Source organism: Cervus elaphus, chromosome 19, assembly GCF_910594005.1.
Source record: "Cervus elaphus chromosome 19, mCerEla1.1, whole genome shotgun sequence".
Lineage (NCBI taxonomy): Eukaryota > Metazoa > Chordata > Mammalia > Artiodactyla > Cervidae > Cervus > Cervus elaphus.
In genome coordinates, this window is record NC_057833.1 from 76,764,447 (window position 1) to 76,791,100 (window position 26,654).

Genomic DNA, 26,654 nt, shown 5'->3' on the forward strand with positions numbered 1-26,654 from the left:
CTTCTGTTTAATGGAGGTTGGCAGACTTTGGGCTTTTCTGACTCTGAACTAGATGCAGCATCAGCAAGGCCACCTCCACAGTCTGATCTTCACACCCCCTCTCACTGTGGACGGAGCCGGAGGAGTGCCTCGTGTAACATGTCATTGTCTTCATCCCAAAGTGAGGGGAGGAGGGACCTGATCCTGGAGTGTTTGGAGACTTGGTGATGGTGGTGAGATGGGTAAAGGCATTTTTTCACTCTTTTCTCCTCCTTTTTCTAAAGAGGGAGGGCAGATAGGCTCCTGAGAGCAAGGGGTCTGAGGCTTGGGAGGTTAGAAAAGGTGAAAAGACCATGACCTTTAGTGGAATGGAGCCTGGGTAGGTAAGTGCTTGGGTCTTTGTGGTGGTGGTTTTGTCACTAATTTGTGTCCGACTCTTGTGACCCCATGGCCTGTAGCCCACCAGGCTTCTCTGTCCGTGGCATTTTCCAGGCATGAATACTGGAGTGGGTTGCCATTTCCTTCTCCAGGGAATCTTCCCAACCCAGGGATTGAACCTGGGTCTTCTGCATTTCAGGCAGATTCTTTACCACTGAGCCACAGGGAAGCCTGGACTGTGTGTTTACTGTGACACAAATCCTCCCAGCTGTGTGATTTTCTCCAGTGAAACTGAAGGGTCCAGACATGGGCTTCCATTCTCTGCTTCCTCTCTCCCTTCCTTGCCAATCTCTCCAAGTCGGAGTTCATTGTTTTTGTCTTACTTTTCGTTGTAGTAAGTAGTTACACTAGTAATTACTAACTCCCCAAACAACTCAGTGGTTTCATGATCACAGACACACAAATGTGTCACCTTTCTAGATGATGAGGAGAAAGAGAAGGGGCAGCCTGGAGGCCTGCCGTAGGTCACTTGTGGGTGTGGCAGTGGTAGGGACATCACCGTCCTGGGGGTGATCAGCCCCGTCGCATGACCCTGCTGCATTAAGGAACCTGAAGGCCCCATGTTTGCCTTTACAGATTTTCAGTCACCTCCACCGGTGACTGTAGTCACCCTCTGTTGTTTTCTCAGGCGTGGGGTGGGCGATCAGGGTGGCACACTCGGCAGAGGGGCGTTCTCTTGCTTTTACTGCCTTCTTGGCAGAGACAGGCCACACGGAGGCAAAGGCATCGTTTGCATTTTTTAAGCAGGAGCCACTGATCACATCTGTATCTGCCAGATGGCAGTTGTGCTGTAATTGTTCTTAAAAACATACGTGTTTTCAGCTGTGCATCCCTTCTTGGAGACTTGGGGAAACAACAGGAAGTTCAAGAATGAGTATTTCTTTTCCTCTCAGAAGCCCACTTATCTGACTTACTTTCAATTTAGTGCTTCTGAAGAGAATCGTAGCGTGTCAGGACTTTAAAACATCAATACAAATGTACCGAGTTGCTGCTCTAAGAAGAGGAATTCTGTGGGCTGGGACTTCTTCACGCCCAGAGCCTCTGAATATTTTCTTATGTGGCCAAAGAGATTTTGCAAATGTATTTATTCATTTTTTTATTCATTTTTAATTGGGGGGTGATTGCTTTACAATATTGTGTTGGTTTCTGTCATAAATCAACATGAATCAACCATAGGTATATATATGGCCTCTCGCTCCCTAACCTCCCTCCTACCTCCCACCCCATCCCACCCCTCTAGGGTGTCACGGAGCACCAGGTTTCAGCTGTCTGCATCTACAGCAAATTCCCACTGGTTATCTATTTTACATATGGTAATGTATTTATTTCCATGTCACTCTCTCAATTCATCCCAACCTCTCCTTCCTCCACTATGTCCACTAGTCTGTTCCCTAAGTCTTTATCTCCATTACTGCCCTGCAAATAGTTTCATCAGTACCATCCTTCTAGATTCCACATATGTATATGTGTTAATATACGATATTTGTTTTTCTCTTTCTGACTTACTTCACTCTTTATAATATGTGCTAGGTTCATCCAGCTCATTAGAATTGACTCAAAATATGTTCCCTTTTATGGCTAATATTCTATTATGTGTATATACCACACCTTCTTTGTCAGTTCATCTCTCAATGGATATGTAGGTTGCTTCCATGTCCTAGATATTATAAATAGTGCTGTAATGAACATTGGGGTACATATGTCTTTTTCAATTATGATTTCCTCATGGTTCAGATGGATAATAAACCCATGAAAAGATGCTCAACATGGGTCATTATTAGAGAAATGCAAATCTAAACTACAATGAGGAATCACCTTACACTGGTCAGAATGGTCATCATGAAAAAGTCTACAGACAATAATTTCTGGAGAAGATGTGCAGAAAAGGGAAACTTTTGTAGTTGATGGGAATGTAAATTGGTACAGCCACTATGGAAGACAGTATAGAGATTCCTTAAAAAACTAGGAATAGAACTGTACTGTGCTAAGTCACTTGAGTCATGTCTGACTCTTTGCAACCCTATGGACTGTAGCCTGCCAGGCTCCTGTGTCCATGGGATTCTCCAGGCAAGAATACTGGAGTGGTTGTCATGCCCTCCTCTAGGGGATTTTTCTAACCAAGGGATCTAACCTGCATCTCCTGTGGCTCTTGGAGGCAGATTCTTTACTGCTGAGCCACGGAGGAAGCCCAGGAATAGAACTACCCTATGCAAATGTATTTTAGTGAAGGCTCTGGACATGGAGAGATTCTCCTGGACTGTCTATTAGTTTTGATATCGTTACATCAAATCTAATAGATCCTTCTGAGAGGGAGTGGGGAGACCAGTGGGGCAGTAGGACATGTGATGACAAAGCAAGAGATTGGAGTGATGCAAGGAAGGGATCACAAGCCAAGGAATGTTAGCAGCCCCAAGAAGCTGAAAAGTTCAAGGAGATAGATTGCCGCTGGTCCTCCCACCCCGTGGAGCCTCCAGGGAAAGCTCAGGGAAGCTTTTTTCCCTGGAAAGCTCCAGGGAAACCTTTACTGACACCTTGACATTAGTCCTGTGAAAGGAATCTTAGACTTCTGGTCTCCAGAACTGTAAGAGAATACATTTGAGTTGTTTTAAGTCACCAAATTTGTGTTAGGTCATGACAGTAACAACAAGACACTGGTATTGTAGGGTAGTTTATTGTGAGATTTTTTTCCCATGTGTTTTACTCATCAGTTACCCTGATGGTTGGTTTTCATGTGAGAGGATGGGGGGGTGATGCATGCAGTAAACTAGAGTTGATGTGTTAGCTCCCATCTCAACCTATTGACAGTGTAGAATCAGTTAGTGAGGAGGTACCACCCAATCTAAAACTCAGCAGTCTGGTCCTGTCAAGCAGCTCAGTCCAGAACAGAACAGGTGTTCTGGCAAGAGAGTCACTGATGTGGTAAACACAGACTTTGAATGAAGCACAAGGAACCTCCTACTGGTCCAGCTTTCTCCTTATATTTATGAATCAACATTGTCGTTTGCCTACAAACACAACTCCTGATAAATGTCAGCCTAGGGTAAAGACATTTGTCTAAGATACTATCTCACTTTACTCTTGAATGTAGCATATCTCAATGGCTTAGGCTATAACTTTATAAGATTGTGAAGAATATCTCTCACACTTATGCTAAAATCTTTTCTCTAAACGGTTCCAGTTTTAAACCCTTAAAAATTTTTCACTGTTTGTTATCGTTTTTCAAATTGAAAAACAACATATTATGAATGTAAAATTTGTTAAATATTTGTGCACAAGTAAAAAAGACAAGAAAACACTTGTAGTTCTAGAATGTAGAGATATATACTGTTAATATTTTGGGATATCTCTTTTAAATATTCGTCTTATCTGATTTTTTTTACTGTTTTCTGAACATTTCCCACGTCAATATGTATTCTTCTATAATTTTATAATGGTTCAGTTCAGTTCAGTTCAGTCGCTCAGTCGTGTCCGACTCTGCGACTCCATGGACTGCAGCATGCCGGGCCTCCCTGTCCATCACTACCTCCCGGAGTTTACTCAAACTCATGTCCATTGAGTTAGTGATGCCATCCAACCATCTCATCCTCTGTCGTCCCCTTCTCCTCCCACCTTCAATCTTTCCCAGCATCAGGGTCTTTTCCAGTGAGTCAGTTCTTCACATCAGGTGGCCAAAGTATGGGAGGTTCAGCTTCAGCATCAATCCTTCCAATGAATATTCAGGCCTGATTTGCTTTAGGATAGACTGGTTTGATCTCCTTGCAGTCCAAGGGACTCTCAAGAGCCTTCTCCAACACCACAGTTCAAAAGCATCAATTCTTCGGCGCTCAGCTTTCTTTATAGTCCAACTCTCACATAGCATTCTGTTTTATTATATGTAAATATATGTCTGCAATTTATTAGCCAATCTCCCTGTTGTGCCTTTAGGTTATTTTTGGAATTTTATTGTTGCCTATTCATGTGCTTTGCCCATTTCCTTTTTTTTCATATGTTATTTGAAAAATAAGTTTGTGATCTTTTTTGTTGTTGTGTTTTAGGGTTATTAATTTTTTTTTTAATTTTTTTATTAGTTGGAGGCTAATTACTTCACAACATTTCAGTGGGTTTTGTCATACATTGATATGAATCAGCCATAGATTTACACTTATTCCCCATCCCGATCCCCCCTCCCACCTCCCTCTCCACCCGATTCCTCTGGGTCTTCCCAGTGTACCAGGCCCGAGCACTTGTCTCATGCATCCCACCTGGGCTGGTGATCTGTTTCACCATAGATAGTATACATGCTGTTCTTTTGAAACATCCCACCCTCACCTTCTCCCACAGAGTTCAAAAGTCTGTTCTGTATTTCTGTGTCTCTTTTTCTGTTTTGCATATAGGGTTATCATTACCATCTTTCTAAATTCCATATATATGTGTTAGTATGCTGTAATGTTCTTTATCTTTCTGGCTTACTTCACTCTGTATAAGGGGCTCCAGTTTCATCCATCTCATTAGGACTGGTTCAAATGAATTCTTTTTGACGGCTGAGTAATATTCCATGGTGTATATGTACCACAGCTTCCTTATCCATTCATCTGCTGATGGGCATCTAGGTTGCTTCCATGTCCTGGCTATTATAAACAGTGCTGCGATGAACATTGGGGTGCACGTGTCTCTTTCAGATCTGGTTTCCTCAGTGTATATGCACAGAAGTGGTATTGCTGGGTCATATGGCAGTTTTATTTCCAGTTTTTTAAGGAATCTCCACACTGTTTTCCATAGTGGCTGTACTAGTTTGCATTCCCACCAACAGTTGAAGAGGGTTCCCTTTTCTCCACACCCTCTCCAGCATTTATTGCTTGTAGACTTTTGGATAGCAGCCATCCTGACTGGTGTGTAATGGTACCTCATTGTGGTTTTGATTTGCATTTCTCTAATAATGAGTGATGTTGAGCACCTTTTCATGTGTTTGTTAGCCATCTGTATGTCTTCTTTGGAGAAATGTCTGTTTAGTTCTCTGGCCCATTTTTTGATTGGGTCATTTATTTTTCTGGAATTGAGCTTCAGGAGTTGCTTGTATATTTTTGAGATTAATCCTTTGTCTGTTTCTTCATTTGCTATTATTTTCTCCCAATCTGACGGCTGTCTTTTCACCTTACTTATAGTTTCCTTTGTAGTGCAAAAGCTTTTAAGTTTCATTAGATCCCATTTGTTTAGTTTTGCTTTTATTTCCAATATTCTGGGAGGTGGGTCATAGAGGATCTTGCTGTGATTTATGTCGGAGAGTGTTTTGCCTATGTTCTCCTCTAGGAGTTTTATAGTTTCTGGTCTTACATTTAGATCTTTAATCCATTTTGAGTTTATTTTTGTGTATGGTGTTAGAAAGTGTTCTAGTTTCATTCTTTTGCAAGTGGTTGACCAGTTTTCCCAGCACCACTTGTTAAAGAGGTTGTCTTTTTTCCATTGTATATCCTTGCCTCCTTTGTCAAAGATAAGGTGTCCATAAGTTCGTGGATTTATCTCTGGGCTTTCTATTCTGTTCCATTGGTCTATATTTCTGTCTTTGTGCCAGTACCACACTGTCTTGATGACTGTGGCTTTGTAGTAGAGTCTGAAGTCAGGCAGGTTGATTCCTCCAGTTCCATTCTTCTTTTTCAAGATTACTTTGGCTATTCGAGGTTTTTTGTATTTCCATACAAATTGTGAAATTCTTTGGTCTAGTTCTGTGAAAAATACCGTTGGTAGCTTGATGGGGATTGCATTGAATCTATAGATTGCTTTGGGTAGAATAGCTATTTTGACAATATTGATTCTTCCAATCCATGAACACGGTATGTTTCTCCATCTGTTTGTGTCCTCTTTGATTTCTTTCATCAGTGTTTTATAGTTTTCTATGTATAGGTCTTTTGTTTCTTTAGGTAGATATACTCCTAAGTATTTTATTCTTTTTGTTGCAATGGTGAATGGTATTGTTTCCTTAATTTCTCTTTCTGTTTTTTCATTGTTAGTATATAGGAATGCAAGGGATTTCTGTGTGTTAATTTTATATCCTGCAACTTTACTATATTCATTGATTAGTTCTAGTAATTTTCTGGTAGAGTCTTTAGGGTTTTCTATATAGAGGATCATGTCATCTGCAAACAGTGAGAGTTTCACTTCTTCATTTCCTATCTGGATTCCTTTTACTTCTTTTTCTGCTCTGATTGCTGTGGCCAAAACTTCCAACACTATGTTGAACAGTAGTGGTGAGAGTGGGCACCCTTGTCTTGTTCCTGATTTCAGGGGAAATGCTTTCAATTTTTCACCATTGAGGGTGATGCTTGCTGTGGGTTTGTCATATATAGCTTTTATTATGTTGAGGTATGTTCCTTCTATTCCTGCTTTTTGGAGAGTTTTAATCATAAATGAGTGTTGAATTTTGTCAAAGGCTTTCTCTGCATCTATTGAGATAATCATATGGTTTTTATCTTTCAATTTGTTAATGTGGTGTATTACATTGATTGATTTGCGGATATTGAAGAATCCTTGCATTCCTGGGATAAAGCCCACTTGGTCGTGGTGTATGATTTTTTTAATATGTTGTTGGATTCTGTTTGCTAGAATTTTGTTAAGGATTTTTGCATCTATGTTCATCAGTGATATTGGCCTGTAGTTTTCTTTTTTTGTGGCATCTTTGTCAGGTTTTGGAATTAGGGTGATGGTGGCCTCATAGAATGAGTTTGGAAGTTTACCTTCTTCTGCAATTTTCTGGAAGAGTTTGAGTAAGGTAGGTGTTAGCTCTTCTCTAAATTTTTGGTAGAATTCAGCTGTGAAGCCATCTGGTCCTGGGCTTTTGTTTGCTGGAAGATTTCTGATTACAGTTTTGATTTCCTTGCTTGTGATGGGTCTGTCAAGATCTTCTATTTCTTCCTGGTTCAGTTTTGGAAAGTTATACTTTTCTAAGAATTTGTCCATTTCATCCAAGTTGTCCATTTTATTGGCATAGAGCTGCTGGTAGTAGTCTCTTATGATCCTTTGTATTTCAGTGTTGTCTGTTGTGATCTCTCCATTTTCATTTCTAATTTTGTTAATTTGGTTCTTCTCTCTTTGTTTCTTTATGAGTCTTGCTAATGGTTTGTCAATTTTGTTTATTTTTTCAAAAAACCAGCTTTTAGCTTTGTTGATTTTTGCTATGGTCTGTTTAGTTTCTTTTGCATTTATTTCTGCCCTAATTTTTAAGATTTCTTTCCTTCTGCTAACCCTGGGGTTCTTCATTTCTTCCTTCTCTAATTGCTTTAGGTGTAGAGTTAGGTTATTTATTTGGCTTTTTTCTTGTTTCTTGATGTAAGCCTGTAATGCTATGAACCTTCCCCTTAGCACTGCTTTTACAGTGTCCCATAGGTTTTGGGTTGTTGTGTTTTCATTTTCATTCATTTCTATACATATTTTGATTTCTTTTTTGATTTCTTCTATGATTTGTTGGTTATTCAGAAGCGTGTTATTTAGCCTCCAGGTGTTTGAATTTTTAACAATTTTTTTCCTGTAATTGAGATCTAATCTTACTGCACTGTGGTCAGAAAAGATGACTGGAATGATTTCAATTTTTTTGAATTTACCAAGACTAGATTTATGGCCCAGGATGTGATCTATTCTGGAGAAGGTTCCGTGTGCACTTGAGAAAAAGGTGAAGTTGATTGTTTTGGGGTGAAATGTCCTATAGATATCAATTAGGTCTAGCTGGTCCATTGTGTCATTTAAAGTTTGTGTTTCCTTGTTAATTTTCTGTTTAGTTGATCTATCCATAGTTGTGAGTGGGGTATTAAAGTCTCCCACTATTATTGTGTTACTATTAATTTCCTCTGTCATACTCGTTAGTGTTTGCCGTACATATTGCGGTGCTCCTATGTTGGGTGCATATATATTTATAATTGTTATATCCTCTTCTTGGATTGATCCTTTGATCATTATGTAGTGTCCTTCTTTGTCTCTTTTCACAGCTTTTATTTGAAAGTCTATTTTATCTGATATGAGTATTGCGACTCCTGCTTTCTTTTGGTCTCCATTTGCATGAAATATTTTTTTCCAGCCCTTCACTTTTAGTCTGTATGTGTGTCTTGTTTTGAGGTGGGTCTCTTGTAGACAGCATATATGGGGGTCTTGTTTTTGTATCCATTCAGCCAATCTTTGTCTTTTGGTTAGGGCACTCAACCCATTTACATTTAAGGTAATTATTGATAGGTGTGGTCCCGTTGCCATTTACTTTGTTGTTTTGGGTTCACGTTTATACAACCTTTCTGCATTTCCTGTCTAGAGAAGATCCTTTAGCATTTGTTGAAGAGCTGGTTTGGTGGTGCTGAATTCTCTCAGCTTTTGCTTATCTGTAAAGCTTTTGAGTTCTCCTTCATATCTGAATGAGATCCTTGCTGGATACAGTAATCTAGGTTGTAGGTTATTCTCTTTCATTACTTTCAGGACGTCCTGCCATTCCCTTCTGGCCTGGAGGGTTTCTATTGATAGGTCAGCTGTTATCCTTATGGGAATCCCTTTGTGTGTTATTTGTTGTTTTTCCCTTGCTGCTTTTAATATTTGTTCTTTGTGTTTGATCTTTGTTAGTTTGATTAATATGTGTCTTGGGGTGTTTCGCCTTGGGTTTATCCTGTTTGGGACTCTCTGGGTTTCTTGGACTTGAGTGGCTATTTCCTTCCCCATTTTAGGGAAGTTTTCAGCTATTATCTCCTCGAGTATTTTCTCATGGCCTTTCTTTTTGTCTTCTTCTTCTGGAACTCCTATGATTCGAATGTTGGGGCGTTTCACATTGTCCCAGAGGTCCCTGAGGTTGTCCTCATTTCTTTTGATCCTTTTTTCTTTTTTCCTCTCTGCTTCATTTATTTCCACCATTTTATCTTCTACCTCACTTATCCTATCTTCTGTCTCCGTTATTCTACTCTTGGTTCCCTCCAAAGTGTTTTTGATCTCATTCATTGCATTGTTCATTTTTAATTGACTCTTTTTTATTTCTTCTAGGTCTTTATTAAACATTTCTTGCATCTTTTCAATCTTTGTCTCCAGGCTATTTATCTGTAACTCCATTTTGTTTTCAAGATTTTGGATCATTTTTATTATCATTATTCTAAATTCTTTTTCAGGTAGATTCCCTATCTCCTCCTCTTTTGTTTGACCTGGTGGGCATTTTTCATGTTCCTTTACCTGTTGGGTATTTCTTTGCCTTTTCAATCTGTTTAGATTGCTGTTTCTGGAGTGGACTTTCTGTATTCTGGAGGTCTGTGGTTCCTTTTTATTGTGGAGGATTTACCCAGTGGGTGGGGTTAGACGATTGGCTTGTCAAGGTTTCCCAGTTAGGGAAGCTTGCGTCAGTGTACTGGTGTGTGGAACTTGATTTCTTCCTTTTGGAGAGCAATGGAGTGCCCAGTAATGAGTTTTGAGATGGGTCTATGTGTTAGGTGTGGCCTTGGGCAGCCTGTATGTTGATGTTCAGGGCTATGTTCCTGCGTTGCTGGAGAATTTGCGTGGTATGTCTTGCTCTAAAACTTATTGGCTCTTGGGTGGTGGTTGGTTTCAGTGTAGGTATGGAGGCTTTTGGACGGTCACTTATTACTTAAAGTTCCATGTAGTCATGAGTTTTCTGGTGTTCTCAGGTTTGGGGCTTAAGTTTCCTGCCTCTGGATTTCAGTTTTATTCTTCCTGTAGTCTCAGGACTTCTCCAACTATACAGCACTGATAATAAAACTTCTAGGTTAATGGCGAAAAGATTCTCCCCCGTTAGGGACACCCAGAGAGGTTCACAGAGTTACATGAACAGGAGAAAAGGGAGGAGGGAGATAGAGATGAGCAGGAGGAGAAAAAGGGGGACTCAAGAGGAGAGAGAGAGATCTATGCAGCTGTCTGTTCCCAGAGTGTTCTCCATATCTCAGACACCTACAAGGATTCACAGAATTGGATTGGGAAGAGAAGGGGAAAGGAGGAAATAGAGGTGTTCTGAGGTAGAAAACAGAGAGTCAAGATTGGGAGAGAATAATCTTCGGTTTAAAGATAGGGCTTCTCTTTTTTTTTTTTTTTTTTTGTAAGGTTATAGTGTAGTGAAAATGAAGAGTAGTAGAGGAGTACTAGAGGACTTTAAAAGAAATAAGAGAAAAAGAAAAATAGAAAATAAAAGAGAAAACGGAAAGGAAAAAAAAGAAGAAAAAAGAAAAAGATAAAAAAGAAAAAAAAACAAAAAAAAAAAAATTTTTTTTCCCCTAATTAAAAAAATCATAAAAATCTATGAAAATGAAAGTTAAGGAGTAATGGGGGAGTAATAGGGAATTTTAAAGGAAAATAAAAGAGAAAAAATAAAAAAGAAAAAATATAAAAAGAAAAAAAAATTTTTTTTTTTTCCTTACTTAGAAAAAAAAAAAGTAAAAATATATCTAGGAGTTTCTCTGGAGCTGTTGCGGTCAGTGTGGGTTCGGCTCAGTTTCAGATAGCTCTTCGTTCCAGCTTACACTTCTCGATATCTACAGGGCCCTTCCGGTGAAGTCGGTGTTTTCTACAGGGATTTTAATCTGTTGCACCAGTCCCTTCTGAAGCGGTTCCCTTTGTTTATTTGGCTTCTGTTTGCCGGTCTCTTCAGAGCCTCATTTCCGCCCTGACACAGGCGGGCGGAGGTGGACTCTTATTCAGGTAGCTAGTTCCGTTGCGCTGCTGGGAGGGGCTGACGCTGCGGGGATGGGCTGGCGCTGCGGGGCGGGGCTGACGCTGCGGGGAGGGGCTGGCCCTGCGGGGGCGGGCTGGCGCTGCCGGGAGGGGCTGACGCTGCTTTCTCCGTCTGCGCTGCTCAGGCTCCCGGCTGTTCTATATGGAGCGCGCCCCGCGCTGCGCTAGGTTCCAGCCCTCGGGTGTTACACAAAAGCGCGGAAGGAAAAGCTGCGCCTGCTCTCTGTGCCTTCCCCGTCAGAGCGGTCCAGGCAGCGAGGGGCTTGATGGGCGCGCTATCCCCAGGTGTGGCGCACCCACTCCCTTCCGCGGACCCAGTCTCAGTTTCCGCTGGCGCCAGGCGGGTGCGCGCGCCTTCCGCCCTCTGCGTCCCCAGCCCCAGTCCCCGCCCGCGCCGGTCGGGTGCCTGCGCCCTGTGTCTCACCGCGACCCTCCCCTCCCCCCTGCCTCCTGCCTCCGGCGGGGCTGGGCCGGTCCGCAGCCTGCGAGCTCTTCTCGGGACTTTCTCCGTCCCTTTGTTCTGCAAACGGCTGGCAGTGTGTTCCGGACGGTTAATTTTCTCTCTCTCTTTTGGTCTCCCACAGTTCAAGTTGGCACCTCACAGAAGCTCCCTCCGATTGTCCTCAGGGCACTCAGACCCGGACCCTAGCCCAAGCAAGGCCGCCTAAGACTCCCTTCCCGGGAGGGGTCTCCGTTCTTAGCTCTTTTGTCTCACTTTTTATCTTTTATATTTTGTCCTACCTCCTTTCGAAGACAATGGTCTGCTTTTCTGGGTGCCTGATGACCTCAGCTAGCGATCAGAAGTTGTTTTGTGAAGTTTGCTCTGCATTCAGTTATTCTTTTGATGAATTTGTAGGAGAGAAAGTGGTCTCCCCGTCCTACTCTTCCGCCATCTTGCAGAAAGATCAGGGTTACTAATTTTTTAACAGAATGTACAATTTTGAAACTCATTGCATTTTAATTTTGTTTATGGAACACCTCTTTGGAATATAAGTATTACTAAATTTTATGTACTCTAAAGTATTTGATTTTCCTTTTTGGGTGCATCTGTGGTGATTTCTATTCTCTATTATATACAAATTTGATTTTCTTAAATTCTGATATCATACTAGATTTTAATCAGCTTCTCCTTTTAGATCAAATACAGCATTTCTTCTTTGTGGTGTAACCATAATATTTCTAATCCTTAACCAGCCACTCAGTTCATTCCTATGTTAAGAATAGTTTCTTTTTCCTGTTAGCATATTTTTGACCTAAATCTCCTCAGTCGGCTAACTTGATTGTTTGACCATGTAATCTCGTCTTTTACCAGCTCCAGGCTGATAAATAGATAAGGATGAATATAATGTGAGTTTGTGAATGTGCACATATTTATAAGTGAATTAGATACCTATGAAAAGTCATTTACATATAATAAAGGGTCTTTTTTTTTTCCCCTGCATGATAATGAGAGAGAAAATCTCTGGTGTATGGCTCTCATTTCCCACATTAAAGTGATGTTCTGTACTCTCAAGAACATAAACTGATAAATTAGAAAAAAATCAGATTCTTCCAATTGCACTAAAATTTGAAGAAAAAGAAATGATTTCTTTCTAACAAGGCAGAAAAGAAAAACAAGTTGAACAAGCTCTGGGCTTCCGGAATTTCCCATTCAGCTCTTTCTCTGCTTATGTTCCAAACAATTGCATAAAAGCAATCCTAAACAAATGTTTATAGAGGCTGCACTCTGAAATACTGATAATGAATTCTACATAACAAGCACAGTCTTTCCCCCGGCTGTTTGAATTTAAAGTATACATTTTGCAGTAATTTTGATGACTTCATTTTGAAATGGTTCTTAACAGACATTTTGGAAATGTCTCATGTCATGAATTTATTCATAAACCAGCCTGTCAAAAACCTTAGCTTTCACAGGGGACAAAGTGTCTCAGATGCGTGGGTAGTTGTTCCACCTGAATTATCCACCATCTTGAAAGGTCATTACTCATTTCCGTGTCTATTTGGATACTCTTGCTCACCACCCCTGGTTTTAGGGCCATGTGGAGAGGAGACCATGATAACTGAGTTCCCAGCTATGCAACACTGGGTATGGGCTATATTCCTCTACTAATTATGATGATAGCTTTGTGTTTGGGAAGCTATGGTGTTTACTGTTATGGTAATGATCACTGTCATTCATCAAAACGGTAATAAACCAATAATGGGATCTTGGAACAGGAGGGAAAAGAAAAGTGTGATATGTCATTTTTTCACATGCTGACAGCCACTTATGAGGACTGATAGGATCTAATGCTTATTTGTTCAATAAACAAGCCATTGGGTTGTGAACAAGAGGTCAGTATAGCCAGCAGTGAGTGTGAGCTGCTCCATCAAAGGGCATTATTTAGTGTTTAGAGCAAGTCCTAGAAAGTCTTACAATAAGGATAGTACAACACGTGGGTCCACCCCCTCTGATTCCTTGGAAAACAAGTAGATGCTTGTGCATTTCTAGTTCATGGCCCTTGACCTTGCCCTGTCATGAGCTAGATAGTCATGTGGATGGGTTAAACCAGCACATCTCATATGTAGTGATTCCATTCAAATACAGATCCTGGAGTGGTGGGCTGAGATTCTGCACATCTAACCAACTTCCAGAACTTGCAGGACTGAACTTGCAGGAAGGAGGGACAAAGCCCAACAGAAGTAGACTTGGGGTATCTTCTAATAATAGGTCATGTGCTTAAGAGGGCAGAAGATTATGATAGATGAACATGTAGGCTCTGGATGTGAATCCTGGCTTGGCCATTGCTAAGTTTTGAGTAGTAACCATGAACCTCAAAGTTCTTGCATCTTGTGTTAGGTTGAATGTTGGCCACAGCTCTGCTCCCCTAGGGCCCACCTAAAGGCAGTGTTACTTGGGGCAGGCCATTTCCCCCAGACCTGTTGGGAACCTTCTAAAACTTCTGCTTGGATTTGCATACTTCATGTCTGCTCACTTGCCATTATTGGCCATAGCATGTCACCTGTCCAAGCCTGATGTCAGTAGACAGGGCAGCTGTCTCCTCCCACAAGGTGGCAGATGGGGATGTATCATCCCCTACAGGAGAGGAGCTGAAGTGTTAGGATAAGAACACAGTCTCTTAGAAGCCACTCAGCAGCTGTGTATTGTTGTTACCTTCAGAGGGTTGTTTTCACAATTGAGTAAGCTGATGTGGATAGGACATGGCACCTCTCATAAGAAAAGCTCAGTACATGTTTGTAATCATACTTGATATTGCTTTTGTTCTTATACCTCACCCTGATCCTCATGGTCAAGTTACTGTATCTTCCAGGCCAAGGGAAGTTCCTATCCTTTCCTGCCGGGACACGTGGAACTTGTGGAGGCCCACTGTGGACCAAGCAATCAGATCACTTGAAGTGTTGTCAATTAGGCACTTGCTTGAATGCAGTTCTAGGTTATCGACACGGTCACTTATTTCTGAATCATTCTAGGCAGTGGCTGAATCTTCCTGCCCATCACACTGCTTGTATTTTTGGCTTGAGTTTCAGATTACTTGATTATTCTATTCTCTGTATTTTGTTTTTGACCTACTCTTTGACCATGTATTCTACAAATATTTCTTGAGTAGCCAAGTTATCAGACATTGTGTGAGCAGCAAAGATATACTTGGTGTGTATCAAGGGGCTTACTGTTGAATAAGGTCTTAGGAGCATCCCTTACGTGTAAGCCCTGGTTCATCACTATCCAACTACCAAGTACTAGTGGATGAAGTTGCAGAGATAGGACCCAGCCTGAATAAATGGGAACCTGGGAAGCTTGAGCATATCCATTGAGTCAAAGGGTAACTTTATAGGTTTGTGAGCAGAGCAGGTGCATTACTTGGGCATTAGGGGAAAAGACTGGGAAGTATGTACATGTATTGGCTGTAGGGTTGTCCAGTGGCTGGGAACTTGGTGGAGGAAGAGATTATCAGGGTGTGATATGGAGCAGTGGTGGAATGAACAAGGCTGGGACAGTATGTGTATTCGGGAGCAGAGAGTAACCAGTGACCTTAGAATGCTGAAGGTGATCATGATGCCATAATCAGAAAGAGGAAGCATGAGCAGGCAGATGGTTAGGTGGGAGGAAATGATGCATTCAGTTTGGTCCTGAGTTTGTGCTGCAAGAGAGACATCCAGATAGAGATGTTGGAAAAAAAGTTTTAGATAATATTTAGACCAGTTAACCGGATCAACTAGTTGTGTGTTCAGTCACTTCAGTCATGTCCTACTCTGTGTGACCCTATGGACTGTAGCCCACCAGGCTCCTTTATCCATGGGATCTCTCAGACAGGAAGAGTAGGGTGGGTTACCATTTACTTTTCCAGGGGATCTTCCCAACCCAGGGATTGAACCTGCATCTCTTAGGTCTCCTGCATTGGCAGGTGGGTTCTTTACCACTAGTGCCACCTGCTAGTGGTATCAACTAGTTGAGGATCTACTATGTAATACATGTTAAAGGTATATCAATCTTATCAGTCTTAACTCAAGTAAGAATACAGATCAAAGCATACACAGTCCTTAAATGATGAAGAATGAGATCTTTGTTAATACAATAATTCCTCTTACCAGGTGGGTAATTTTTTTTTTATTTGACTAAAAATAGGCATGATCTATTCATGAATCTCTTTTTGGAGCAGTGTGTTATAAAGCAATGTTAATGTGTTAAATTAACTGTGATTTAAATTGATGTTGTCTCAGTCCCCTGGGACCAACGAAACACAAGAAGGGCAGGAAAAAACAGCCATTTCAGTTGTTGCCTAATGATAGGAAAGATTTGAAAATCAAACACATTGAGTTAGCCTCACTGTGCAGCAAGGAACAAAACCGAATTAATTATAAATAAGATGAATAAATAATTTAAACATATCACTTATTGCCTCTTTATTGCTCAACACTTGAAAAATTATTTCAATTAGAAACTTAAACTCAGTTTGATAGACGATGAAGAGTATGCAGCCCAAGATAAATGTAAATCCCTTTGTGATATAAAAATTTGATTTTGCAGTATGAGGTCTATTAAAAAGAAATTAATAATCTCCAGAAGAAAGAGGTAGTGCCAAGAAAGGTTGGCCCTTTCCTACAGAATATTGCTTAAGAGGAGAATATCAGTAAGATTATTACAGAGATTTTCTTTTTAAATCAAAACCATAAAACTAATCACCAACTTCCCGAATAAACCAAAAAAACACTTGATACACATTTGTTTCTTTAGAGCTCATATTAAAATCATAGAGTGTGTATGCTACTTTTATTTCACATGATTTTGATTTTCTTCCAAGCCCAAAGAAATAATTTGGGTTTTTTTCTGTGTCTCTGTCTGCCTATTGGCCCCATAAAACACCGCAGAGCACTCTCCCCTTTGTTGCACCTACAAAGTGAGGGATTTGTTTGTCTGGCTGGTGCCATGCTGGATCTTATCCAAGACAAGAGTGTCCTAGACAAGCTGCAAATTCCCTGGGCTTTCATATTCTGGTGGCTCAAAGCCCTCCCTCTGTCTGTCATCCCTGATAGATGCAGTTGACTGGTGAGAGCACTGTATTTATATGTTCAATCTGAAACTTCAGAGTCCTTCTCACCACAGGACTCCAGGCAGTCATGGCTAGTTGACCAGAATAGGCATGTGGCATGAAATCGATGTGTCATCTGACTGGGGGTCTAAGGAATTAAGAATTTTGTGACATCTATCATGGCATATTGGGGTTTCCCAGGTGGCTCATTGGTAAAGAATCCACCTGCAAATGCAGGAGACTAGGGTTTGATCCCTGGGTCAGGAAGATCCCCTGGAGGAGGAAATGGCAACCCACTCCAGTATTCTTGCCTGGAGAATCCCATGGACAGAGGACCCTGGTGGGATACAGTCCATGGGGTCACAAAGAGTCGAGCATAACTTAGCTAATAAACAGCAACAACAACACATCTGGCATATTAGCAGTGTCTGATTTCTTATAGATGCAAACATCCATTAACTGAGCTTTTCTTTCAGGCTGTAGAAATGAGTTCTTTCTACTCTATATGTGGAAATTAAAGGCCAGAAGTAAATGTTGAAGGAAATTGACATCCATACCTTACCTTCTGAAACTCCATGTCCATCTGTAGGAGCTAAAGGCGTGCAGCTCTCCCTCTGCCCCTCATCGCAAAGCAAACAATTCTCATCACCCAACAGAAAGCAAAGGCAGAACAAGTGAACACTAGCTGGGCCACTGATGCTTGCTGAAGCAGTTTTCAATTAATTTCAAAAGTTTCCAGAAATTCTATAGCAGAGGTTGAAAACAGATGTGTTTTGCTTGGCCAGTGGGGGGTTTATTTCTTTAATTTGCCCATTTGTGGGTCCTCTCCTCCAGACATCACAGGCTCCACCACTGCCCTGTCTTGATCCTGGAAATGTCTGAAGACAACTGACTTTGTGACACCCTTACGCCTTCATCCTTCCCATTTTGGATCGAAATGTGCCCTCCCCCAAAATTCATAAGTTGAAGTTCTAAGCCCACGATGTAACTATATTCAAGAAAAGGGCTTTAGGGAAGTGTGCTGTCTTGTGCTGTGCTAAGCCGCTCATTCGCATCTGACTCTTTGCCACCCCGTGGACTGTAGCCCACCAGGCTCCTCTGTCCACGGGATTCTCCAGGCAAGCATACTGGAGTGGGTTAGGGAGGCTGTTAAGGTGAAGTGAAGACCTAAGGGTGGGGCCCTAATCCCAAAGAACTGGTGTCCTTATAAGAAGAGGGAGAGACACCGGGAATGCTCATGCTCTGTGAAGAGGCCCTGTGAGGATGGTGAGAAGGTGGCCGTCCATCAGCCATGGGGAGAGGTCTCAAGAGAAACCAGACCTGATGGAACTTTGATCTTGAACTTCCTGCCTCCAGAACTGTGAGAAGTAAGTAAGTGTCTGTGTTTAAGCCTCCCTTGACTGCTTAGTCGCTCAGTCGTGTTTGACTCTTTGTGACCTCAGGGACTGTAGCCTGCCATGCTCCTCTGCCCATCGAATTTTCCAGGCAAGAATACTGGATTGGATTGCCATTTCCTTCTCCAGGGGATCTTCCTGGCCCAGGGGTCAAACCCATGTCTCTTGCATCTACTGCATTGGCAGGTGGTTTCTTTACCACTAGCACCACCTGGGAAGCCCTAAGCCGCTCAGTCTATGGTATTTATTCAGACACCACCCCTACTACTAAAAACATGGATGAAACAGCAGAAATCTCTGATCAAAGCTGTGGGGTGAAGTGGGTGGGGGGGCCCATACCAGGGTGCTCTGCCTCTGAGGGACTCCTTAGACTTCTCGTTTCTCTTCTTTTCTGAGAGTCCAACAAACCAGCTTGAGACCTGAGCAGGCAGAGTCGCACCTGAAAGTCTGAAAGACCTGGGGCTTCTTGCAAGACATCTGATTTTGTTTTTTTGAAAGGGTGACAGCAATTTTTACTTTGAACATTTGGCAAGGGAAAAGGAAAAGATGAAGCATTAAAAGTAATTGTCGCTCACTTCCCCTTGCCTCCCCTGCTGAGGACTCTCCTGTGTTGGACAGGAATTTACTGAATTGAGGCTTCCTGGGGAAGCATAGGCCAAAATGAACCCAAAGCCAGGGAACCCGGAAAAGAAAGCTGAGGGCTGCTGAGAGCCCTGATAGAGGGGAGCTTCTGATAGAGGAGATGGGTCCTTCTCGAAAAGGAGATAGTAGAACCCAGGTGGCTACTGGAGATGGAATGTCTAGAGGACTTGGAATATGATGGAAGAGTGTCTGGTCAGCAGCTATGTGTGTGTGTGTTGGGGGTTGTAATGGAGAATGAGGGCTCTACATTTTTTGGACTTTATAAAACAAGCCTAATTGTCCTCTGGCATACTCCCAGAGACATCTATAAAGCCTCAGTCTTACTTAAATTGATTTTTGCCTTCATGCTGTTTTTTTAAAAATGTACTGTGCTCTGCCTAATATCATGGATGAGACCATATTAGAGGTTTTGCACAGTACACATGTGTATGTATATATGTGTATTAATGTACATACAAACATATGTGGAGATATATATATATATACACACATATATGTGTGTGTCTATATATATATATATATATATCAGTTCAGTCATTCAGTCATATCCCATGGGGTCTATTTGTGGCCCCATGGACTCCAGCACTGCAGGCTTCCCTGTCCATCACCAACTCCCTGAACTTGCTCAAAGTCATGTCCATTGAATCGGTGATGCTATCCAACTATTTCATCCTCTGTCATCCCCTTCTCCTCCTGCCTTCAATCTTTCCCAGCAACAGGGTCTTTTCCAATGAGTCAGTTCTTTGCATCAGGTGGGCAAAGTATTGGAGCTTCAGCTTCAGCATCAGTCCATCCAATGAACACCCAGGACTGATCTCCTTTACAATGGACTGGTTGGATCTCCTTGCAGTCCAAGGGACTCTCAAGAATCTTCTCCAAAACCACAGTTCAAAAGCATCAAATCTTCGGTGCTCAGCTTTCTTTATAGTCCAACTCTCACATCCAGACATGGCTACTGGAAAAGCCATAGCTTTGACTAGATGGACTTTTGTCAGCAAAGTCGTGTCTCTGCTTTTTAATATGCTGTCTAGGTTTGTCATAACTTTCCTTCCAAGGAGCAAACGTCTTTTAATTTCATGATGGCAGTCACCATCTGCAGTGATTTTGGAGCCCAATAAAATAGTCTCTCACTGTTTCCATTATTTCCCCATCTATTTGCCATGAAGTGATGGGACCAGATGCCATGATCTTAGTTATTTGAATGCTGAGTTTTAAGTCAGCTTTTTTCACTCTCCTCTTTCACTTATGTCAGGAGGCTCTTTAGTGCCTCTTCACTTTCTGCCATAAGGGTGGTGTCATCTGTGTATCTGAGGTTATTAATATTTCTCCTGGCAATCATACTCCTTTCCCAATTTGGAACCAGTCCATTGTTCCATGTCCAGTTCTGATTGTTGCTTCTTGACCTTCATACACATTTCTCAGGAGGCAGGTCAGGGGGTCCAGTATTTCCAACTTGCTAAGAATTTTCCACAGTTTGTTGTGATCCACACAGTCAAGGACTTTGACATAGTCAATAGAGCAAAAGTAGATGTTTTTCTGGAATTCTCTTGCTTTTTCTATGATCCAACGGATGTTGGCCATTTGATCTCCTGTTCTCCTGCCTTTTCTAAATCCAGCTTGAACGTCTGAAAGTTATCAGTTCACACACTGTTGAAGCCTCACTTGGAGAGTTTTGAGCATAATTTTGCTAGTGTGTGAGATGAGTGCAACTGTGTGGTAGTTGGAACATCCTTTGGCATTGCCTTTCTTTGGGATTGAAATGAAAATTGACCTTTTCTAGTCCTGTGGCCACAGCTGACTTTTCCAAATTTGCTGGCATATGTATATTAGCTTTCCAGATAGCACTAGTTTTAAAGAACTGGCCTGCCAATGAAGGAGACATAAGAGACATGGATTTGATCCCTGTGTTGGGAAGATTCCCTGGAAAAGGGCATGGCATCCCACTCCTGTATGCTTGCCTGGAGAATCCCATGGACAGAGGAGCCTGGGAGGCTACACACAACTTAGCAACTAAACAACTGTATAAAATGCTTTTGGTTTACAACAGGCTTAATAATGAATAAGATTTGATCAATATTCTGTTAGGCAAGAACCAAAGAACTGACTTCTACATTTTTAATTTCAGACAGCTTCTTCCTTCATTCACAGTTTTTGTCATCAAGTAACTTTGACTCCATGCAAATGCTGGTCTTTTGTTAGCAGATCATCATCACTTTTCAGGAGGAAATACTTGTCTTTGCCAGGTCAATATATTTCACTAACTTCATTTATGTGAAGCACCTATTTTTATCCACAGTGATACTGTTGCTCTTAAACTTATAAGGAAGGAGAGAGGACCAAGCCATCAGGGGTCAGCCTGTTAAAGACAATTATTATATTACAGGGCTTCCCAGGTGGCTCAGTGGTAAAGAATCCTCCTGCCATTGCAGCAGACATAAAAGATATGGGTTGACCTCTGAATCGGGGAGATCTCCTGGAGGAGGGCATGGCAACCCACTCCAATATTCTTGCCTGGAGAATCCCATGGACAGAGGATCCTGGTGGGCTGCAGTCCATGGAGTTGCAAAGAGTCGGATAGGGCTGAGCATGCACATGATACTACAATCAAATCAACCGAGAGCACATATGCTGTGTATGAGTCCTAGGGCGGTCACAGCAAAGCACCAGAGACTGGGAGCTGAGAACACAGAAACTCACTCTCTCACAGTCTGGAGGCCAGAAGTCTGAGGTCAAGGTGTGGGCAGGGCTGACTCCTTCTGAAGCTTCGAGGAAGACTGTTGCAGGCGCTGCCTCAGCCTCTGGGCTTTGCTGATGACTTTAGTGACCCACACCCTCACAGCTTATAGATTCTGCCTTCATCGTTACAATGAGCACTTCCTATGTCCACATGTCCACTTTTTATTTTTGACACCAGTCATGTTGGATGAGGGGCCACCCCACTTTAGTCTGACCTTGTCTTCACTAATTACAATTCTGCTTCCAAACAGGGACACGTTCTGAGTTTCTGAGGGTTAGGACTACAACATAGGAATTTTGAGGGGATGCAATCCAGCCCACAGCACAGGCTGATCTACGTACTTTTGTTGTTTATTCACTCAGTCGTGTCTGGCTCTTTGCGACCCCTTGGACTGTAGCCCATCAGACTCCTCTGTCCATGGGATTTCCCAGAGAAGAATATTGGAGTGGGTTTCCATTTCCTTCTCCAGGGGATCTTTCCAACTCAGGGACCCAACCTGCATCTATTGCATTGACAGGTGGGTTCTTTACCACTGAGCCACCTGAGAAACTCAATCTAAGTACCTAAAAGCTATTAAATAGGAATCCTCTAGAAATCTAAAGAAAATCAAGTAGGCCTCAAATGACATGAGTACCTATGTTTCCTTTTTGACTGGTGCTGTTGAAGGAGGTGCTCTTCAGTTCCCTCAACTTGAGCACTGTGAGGATGGAGGGACAGAATGGGCTTGGGAGGCATGGTCGAGGGTCAAGTCAGTCCATGCCTACAGTTCTGTGCTTCACATCCCTGGTGCCTGGGGTTGGGAGTAAGACAGTGTGAAGAGAGGCACATTCATTCATAGCCTCTTAGGAACAGGGCAAGAACCATTTCACTGTATCCTGACTCTAAGGACAAAAATGATATATTTTGATGTTTCATTATCCTATTTATTATGCAAATAACTCTTGGGAATGTGACTACTTAAGAGGATGTTGTCAGAGGATTGCAGATTATCTATTTTCATCTTCAATTTATTAGAACCTCTTGGGAGATAGATATAAACCAGCCTGCCCTCCATGCATTTGAGTGAGTGCTTGTAAAGGCCTTTGCTTCCATCAGGCAGTCACTGCGGAGCGTATTTCCATAGAGATGTTTTTCTCATTACCTGAAGCATGAAGTGCATGTTCTGAGCAAGTAACAAATATGAATAGAACAGTCACTAGAAATTTTTATAAATTCTTAAGTTTTTTGTTGTAGTCTATCCTGTAGCATCACAGAAGTCTTCAGTGCTTTATTGTACAAGAGGCCGCATACTCACATGTGTACATGTAAACATACATGCACCCATGTGTGATTATCCTCTTCAAAAGTCACCCAACCCCAATCTCCTATCCCAGTGATCAGAGTAGCAGGGTGATATGTATATAAGCATCAGAAAGCCTCAGTGGAAATCTTTTAAACAAATTTATTCCATAGCATGCTCTTTAAATGTCAAGCACATAGAAGGATGATGAATTCTGAAGCTAATTCTCTTGTAGAGAGCAAATAAGTCATCAAGGCTAGTATTGGTTCCATTGTGTAAGAAAAACTGGAGTTCTCATTAGAGTCTATGAGAAAAGTCACCTATGATAAGCTCACTAAAGGTAACCATGTACATACTGGGGGTTTTTAAATAAGAAGTTTGAGGCTTCTCTGAGTTCTGGATGCTCAGTCATGCCTGACTCTTTGTGGCACCATGGCCCACCAGGCTCCAATGCCCATGGAATTTTCCAGACAAGAATACTGGAGTGGGGTGCCATTTCCTACTCCAATGAGTTCTGGATAGTGGTTTGTGAATCTTTTAAATTAGAAGCTTGGGATTGACATATATGTATTATTGCTGTATATAAAATAGATAACTAACAAGACCTACTGTATAGTACAGGGAGCTGTAGTCAACATTGTGTAATAACCCAATAACTTATAATAACCTGAAAAAGAAAAAAAATATGTCATATGTGTGCGTGTGCGTGCTCAGTCACTCAGACGTATCCGATTCTTTGTGACCCCGTGGACTGCAGCCTGTCAGGCTCCTTCGTCCATGGGATTCTCCAGGCAAGAATAATGGAGTGGGTTGTCATTTCCTCCTCCAGGGGATCTTCCCAACCTGGGGATCGACCTGCATCTCTTGCATCTCCTGAGTTAGCAGGCAGATTCTTTACCACTGTGCCACCTGGGAAGCACATATGATATATATATATATAAGCTGAATATGTATATATTATATATAAACTGGATCACTTTGCTGTACCCCTGAAACTAACACAACATTGTAAATCAACTATACTCCAATAAAAATAAGTAAATTTTAAAGAAGACATCGGGAAGTAATAAGGATGGTCCATTCCTGTACTGAACTTTAAAAGCAAAGGCTCAGCCTTCCTTAGTATGTACACACAAGACCTACTCATGCTGAACTGGCAGAGGCGCCAATTGGAGCCGTGCAGACTCTGTGTATTTGGTCAGGCTCCCAGCACCAAGGCTGAGAATGCACATCTGCCTTTAAGAAATGGAGCAGAAACATTAATCTACTCTTCTGCATCATGTGTGACATTTTAATTACCTAGGCAGCTTATCAGGACATAATGAAGCAGCTGCTACGATTATGGCATTTTTGTCCCACTTATTTACAAAGCTGCACAGATACTTAAATACGATCTTTGTTGCATCTAGCATGCTTAGGTTCTAGAGCAGGTGTTAACCTTGATTTATTGTCCAACTCAAACAGTCACTCCATCGATGTCAGTTTTTCTTTGGAGCCAAAGTATTAAGATTTGAGTTTTCCTCTAAAGTGCGACTCATTTTTCTCTCAGTTTGTCTTTTGTCTTTTAGCTGTCAGTTATCTTTCCTCATCTTCCTGATCATTTTAATGATTCTCTGGTTTCCTTTTATCTTCTCAACGTATCATCAAAACATCTCTTCTGCCAATAGCCTTCCAACAGATGAGTGTGTAATATTCTCTAATTATTCCAAAGGATAGGAGGAAGTATTTATAACAAAATACATTTTCCAAGTCCTTAGCAATATTTTATCATTACTTCAACTTTCATGAGTGCCAACTATGTATGAAACAATGACATTAGAATATTAATATTTTTCTAGTAGAAATTCTTGACTTGGACTATGATTGCTAAGTAGGAAACCATACTTTCAAGGTTAAATATAAAACTACGGCCCTATTTAATTGTTGTTGTTGTTTAGTCAATAAGTCATGTCTGATTCTTTTGCAATCCCATGGACTGTAGTCCTCCAGGCTCCTCTGTGGGATTTCCCAGGCAAGAATACTGGAGTGGGTTCCAGGAAGGAAATGGAAACCTTCCTTCGATCCCCAGCCCAGGGACTGAATTCATATCTCCTGCCTTGGAGGTCAGATTCTTTACTGATGAGCCACCAGAGAAGCCCATGTAATTATTACATTATACCATAAAATAGTGTAAAATAGGTAAATTGCTAAATTAATTTTTTGATTGAATACATGTACTCCTAATAATCTGGGTTAAATTAAAAGTTGGATTGTGGCTGTAGATTTATATCATCATAAAGCACCTTCTATATGTTTTTACAGTAGAAGAGTTACTATATTAAATCATAGCCCACACATGGTATTCTCTGAGGAGTTAAGATATTGTGGATCCAAACCGCTCAAAACTGATAGAACCCTGAAGTTTGGCGAAAGGGGTTAAAATAGCTATTGCCAGAAATTTACTTAATGTTCCTAGCTCTAGGGCAAGTTGAGACAGTAACCAGTGATTCAGACTCAAAATGAAACAGAAGAAACGGAGCAATCTGGTAAAAGGTGTCTTAGGTTCTGGGGGCCTGTGATTGTACTTCCAGTTTTCCTGGGATTAGGGAGATTCAGCACCTCCTGGAGTGAAGCTATACCTTCGTTGTGTCAAAAATCAAAGTTACACTTTAACTAAATGAAGAACCAAATTTAATTACAAACAAAGTAAATTAGCATAAGCAGGGTCATGTCCCTCATTGAATTCTCCTAATGTCCTTCTAGATGAAAAAGAAATATGTGTAGATTAGACATTTATTTATTTATTATTTTAAAAATTTTAATTGGAGGGTAATTACTTTGCAACATTGTGTTAGTTCCTGCTGGGCAACAACCTGAATCAGCTATATGTATACACATATTCCCTCCCTGTCAGGATTCCTCCCCACTCCCGCATCCCGCCTCTCTGGGTCGTCACGGAGAACTGAGCTGAGGTCCCTGCACCACCCGGCAGCTTCCCCACCGGCTGTCTGTTTTACACATGATAGTGCATATATGTTACTGCTACTCTCTCCATTTCTCCCACCCTCTCCTTCTTCCCCCTGTAACCACAAGTTCATGCTCTGTGTCTGCATTTCTCTTCCTGCCCTGGAAATCTGTTCATCAGAACCATTTTTCTAGATTCAGTATATATGCATCAATATTTGATATTTGTTTTTCTCTTTCTGACTTAACTTCACTCAGAACACAGAGATACGGATTTGGGAAAACCTGAGAGGCATTTGTATAACAATGTTTTCTCAGTGAAGAGCATGTACTCATTTCAGAACTAGACACATTTCGGTAATTGTGAACGTTTAAGGAATCCTTGGAAGGGCGGTGAAGAAAGTGAAAGGCATTTTTGATTCTGGTGTTAATTTGCTTGGGTGTTATACACAGATATAGACAGAGTTTCCGGGAGGGCAAGACAAATCCTTACGTCGGGGTCACCTTTGTCAGTCAGCGGAGGACTCTTCACGCCTGCTTCCATGCCATAATGTCTATTTTTCCCTGATTTCTTTTCCTACTTCAAGTTTGCTGTCAGTGATCATTTTAAACACATCTCCTCAGCATAAACTTATGGAGGGAGTGGGTAAAATGAATATTATAGTGTTATTTCCCCCCATATATTCTGGACCTGACCTTGAGTTCTGATCTTTCCATTCCTCTAAGTCTCTCTGTGGTTATCATATTCTACCATACTATGCTTGAAAGGCACCCATGAGTGTTAGTGATTTTAGGTTATCTGGGCTTCCTTGGTGGCTTAGCTGGTAAAGAATCTTCCTGCAATGTGGGAGACCCCAGTTTGATTCCTGGGTCAGGAAGATCCCCTGGAGAAGGGATAGGCTACCCACTCCAGTATTCTTGGGCTTCCCTGGTGGCTCAGCTGGTGAAGAATCTGACAGCAATGTGGAATGCCTGGGTTGAGTAAATCATAATTTTAGGTTGAGTAGATCATAATTGTAAATGTGAAGTGCCTCATGTTACATTGA

At 41.5% G+C, this 26,654-nt stretch overlaps 1 protein-coding gene and 1 non-coding gene across 2 annotated transcripts in view; one reads left to right on the forward strand and one right to left on the reverse strand.

Moving 5' to 3' along the window:
• Positions 1 to 26,654, forward strand: part of DSCAM (DS cell adhesion molecule) — an 823,896-nt gene that overhangs the window by 44,498 nt on the left and 752,744 nt on the right. The gene's annotated exons all lie outside the window — the stretch shown is intronic.
• On the reverse strand, positions 515 to 586 carry TRNAF-GAA. Its single transcript has one exon. It is a non-coding gene; the product is annotated as a tRNA-Phe (tRNA).